We start from the raw sequence: 4,675 nt of genomic DNA, 5'->3' as shown, positions 1-4,675 counted from the left end.
GCATTGTAAAACTTTTTGTTCTGTTAGCTGATGCATGTAGCCCCCAGCCACGTTTCCCACGCTTGCTCGATTTATCACGACCCTTTCACGTGGACCCCTTAAAGCTGTAAGCCTTTAAAAAGGCCAAGAATTTCTTTTTCAGAGAGCTCGGCTCTTAAGACGTAAATCTGCCGAGGCTCCTGGCTGAATAAACCACTTCCTTCTTTAATCCAGTGTCTGAGGAGCTTTGTCTGCGGCTTGTCCTGCTACAACATGACAGGGGGGTGTCCATCCCCCACCCTATTGGGAGCAATATCAACCCCCTCCACCCCCTGGATATTATGAGCCATATGACAGGGGAGTGTCCACCTCCCTCCTTATGGGGAGTAATATCACCCCCTCCCCCCAGATATTACGAGCCAAATAACAGGGCGGTGTCCACTCCCCGCCATATGGGAAGTAATATCACCACCCTCTCCCCACTCCCTGGATATTACAAGCCATATGACAGGGGAGTATCCACCTCCTGTCATATGTGGTATAATATCACCCAGATATTACTAACCATATGACAGAGAGGTGTTCACCCCCTGCCATATGGGGAGTACTATCACTCCCGCCCTGAATATTATGAGCCATATGATAGGGTAGTGCCCACTCACCACCCTATGGGGAGTAATATCACTCCCCTCTCCACCCGTGAATATTACGAGCCATATGACGGGGGGGGGGGGTGTTTACATCATGTGCTTACAATATTGGGAGTAATTATGTCTCCGCCTTTGGAAATTATGAACAATATCACAGGAAGGTGTACAGCACTTGCATTACTGGGAGTAATATCATCCTCTTACTCCCCCCTAGATATTAGAAAAAGTATCACAAAAGGGGTGTACACTCCCTGCGATATTGGGAGTAATATAATCTCTTTTTTTGAATATTAGAAAAAGTATCACAGAGGGAATGTATAGCCCCTGCGATATTGGGGGCCATATTATCGTCTTCCATGGATACTAGGAACAGTATCACAGGGGGCTGTACATCCTTGGGACACTGGAAATAATATTATTCTCTCCTCACCTTGATATTAGGAACAGTATCAATGGGTGGGTGTCCACCCCCTGCGTTATTGGGAGTAATATTTTCATCTCCCTCACTGGATATTAGGTAAAATATCACAAAAGGGGTGTACAGCCCCTGCGATGTTTTGAGTAATATCATCCTTTCCTCCTTTTTGGATATTAAGTAAAATATACCCAATGGGGTGTACACACCCTGCCACAGTGGGAGTAATATCCTTCTCCCCCACCCCTTCATATTAAGAAAAAATTCACAAAAGGTGTGTACACCCTCTGCGATATTCGGAGCAATATCATCCTCTTTTCCTTTGAATATTAGGGGTTTTGAAAAAAACCCCTCTGTGATATTGGGAGTAATATTATTTTCCCTTTTCCTGAATTTTTAGAACAATATCACAAGGTGGGTGTACAGCCCCTGCTATATTGTGAGTAATATGGTCGTCTTCCCCACTGCATATTAAGAAACACATTACAAAAATAGTGTACACTCCTTTTGATATTGGTAGTAATATCATCCTCTCCCACCCTGGATATTAAGAACAATATCACAAGGGGATATACACTCCTTTTGACACTCGGAGTAATATCATCCACTCCCCACTTCGATATTAGAAGAAATATTACAGAGGGAGTGTACATTCTCTGTGACACTGGAAGTAATATTATTTTTCCTTCCCTGAATATTAGGAACAATATCGTGGGGGGGGGTGTACTATATTTTAGAAACAATGCCACAGCAGGGGTGTACACCCCCTGCAAAATTGGGAGTTATATTATCCACTCCCAATCTGCATATTATGAACAATATCACAAGGAGGTGTACACCACTACAATATTAAGAGTAATGTCATAGTTTCCCTCACTGGATATTACAAACAATATTATAGGGGGGTCCACACCCCCTGCGATATTGGGAGTAATATTATCGTCTTCCCCCTGAATATTACAAAGAATATCATGGGAGTGGGCACCCCCTGCGACAATGGGAGTAATTTCATCTTCTCCCATACATGGATATTTCAAACAATTTTACAGGAAGGTGTCCACCCACTGCGATATTGGCATTTATATCATTTTCTTCAACCCTTGATATTGCGAACAATATGACAGGGGGCTGTACACCTTCTGCAATATTGGGAGGAATATTATCCTCTTCCCTTTTGGAAATTGAGAAGAATATTACAGGGGTGGTGTACACTCCTTGCAATATTGGGAGTAATATCATTCTCTCCCTCCTGAAAATTAGGAACAATATCACGGGTAGAAAGTGTACACCCCCTGCGATATTGGGCATACTATTATCCTCTCCTTTTAGATATTGGGAACAATATCACGGGGGGGTGTACATTTCCTGTGATATTGGAAGTAATATCATTCTCTCCCACACTGCATATCAGGAACAATATCACAAAAAGGGTGTACACTTCCTGCGATACTGTGAGTAGTATAATCATCTACCCTCCTGGATATTAGGAACAATATCACAAGAAAGGTGTTCACCTCATGGGATATTGGGAATAATATCATCCTCTCCCTTCCTATATGTTAGGAACAATATCACGGGGGCAGGGTGTACACTTGCTGCGATATTGGGAGTGATATACTCTCCCCTCCTAGATATTAGAAACAATATCACAGGGAGGTGCACCCCCGTGCGATATTGAAAGTAGTATCATCCTCTCCCAACTTGGATATTAAGAAAAATATCATGGGGGAGTGTACAACCCCTACAATACTGGGAGTAATATTATCCTCTTTCCCTCCACTGGATATTAGGAATAATATCACAGGGGGTTGTACATTTCCTGCGCTATTGGGAATAATATCATCCTCTCCCACCCTGTGGATATTAGGAACAATATCTCAGAGGGTGTGTACATCCCCTGCAATATTGGGATTAATATCATCCTCTCCTCCTCTGAATGTTAGTAACAATATCAAAGTGGGGTTGCACACCTCCTGTGATATGGGGCTACCAACCTGGATATTAGAAACACTATCACAGGGAGGGTGTACAACCCATGCGATACTGGGAGTAATATCATATTCTTCAACTTTAGATAGCAGGAACAATATCGCAATTGCAAAGGGGATGTACACCCCATGCGATTTGGGGAGTAATATCATCCTCTCCCCAACTGGTTATTAGGAACAATATCACGGTGGCGGGGTGGGGGGGGGCATACACATTCCCTGCGATATTGGGAGTAATATCATTCTCTCCCTTACTGGATATTAGGTAAAATATCACAAGGGGTGTGTACACCCTCTGCGATATTGGGAGTAATATCATCCTCTCTCACTTTGGATATTAGGAACAATATCACACAGGGTGTGTACATAACCTACGATATTGGGAGTAATATTATTCTCTCCCCACCCTCGATATTAGGAACAATATCACCAAAAAGGGTGTACACCACCTGTGATATTAAAAGTAATATCATTTTCTCCCCCCCTCCCACGGATATTACAAACAACATCACAGACGAGTGCAAACCCCCTGTAATATTGGGAGTAATATCATCCTGCTGCCCTCTGGATATTATGAAGAATATCACAGGGGGGTGTGCACTTCCTGCGATATTGTTCGTATATCATCCTCTCCCACCTTGGATATTACATACAATATCACAAAAGGTGTACACTCCCTGCGATATTGAAAGTAATATCATCCTCTCCCCCTCCAGATAATACAAACAGTATCACAGTGGGGTGTTCCCCACCTGCAATATTGGATATTTACAGTAATATCATCTTCTCCTCCTCCCGGGTGTTATGAACAATATTACATGGGAGTGCACACCCTCTGCAATATTGGAAGTAATATCATCCTCTCCCCACTGGACATTATGAACAATATCATAGTTGGGTGTATACCCCCTGCGATATTGGGAGTAGTATCATCCTCTCCCATCCTGGATATTACAAACAATTTCACAGGGGAATGTACACCCACTGCGATATCGGGAGTAATATTATTCTCTTTCCCCTAGATATTACGAACAATATCACGGGGGTGTACACCTGCTGCGATATTGGGAGTAATATTACCCTCCCCGCCTCGGGTATTACGAACAATGTCAAAGGTGAATGTATACCCCTTGCGATATGGTGAGTAATATCATCCTCTCCCCTTTTGCATATTACAAGCAATATCACAGGGAAGTAATATCATCTTCTCTCCTGTGTATTTTGAACAATATCACGGGGGGTGTACACCCCCTGTGATATGGGGAGAAATATCATCCTCTCCCTCCTTGAATATAATGAACAATATCACAGGGCGGTGTGCACCTGCTGTGATATGGGGAGTCATTTCATCCTTTCCTCCACTGGATATTATAAACAATGTCACTGGGGGATGTACATGCCCTGCGGTATGGGAAGTAATATTTTCCTCTCCCCTCCTGGATATTATGAACAATATCACAGAATGTGTACACCTCCTGCAATATGGGGAGTAGTATCATCCTCTTTCCCCTGGATATGACGAACACCATCACAAGGGGGTGTACATGGCCTGCAATATGGGGAGTAATATTATCCACCCCCCTTGAGATTATGAACAATATCACAGAAGTGTGTACACCCCCTGCGGTATGGGAATTAATATA

This window comes from Chlorocebus sabaeus, chromosome 7 (genome assembly GCF_047675955.1).
Source record: "Chlorocebus sabaeus isolate Y175 chromosome 7, mChlSab1.0.hap1, whole genome shotgun sequence".
Lineage (NCBI taxonomy): Eukaryota > Metazoa > Chordata > Mammalia > Primates > Cercopithecidae > Chlorocebus > Chlorocebus sabaeus.
This window is presented reverse-complemented; position numbering follows the sequence as displayed.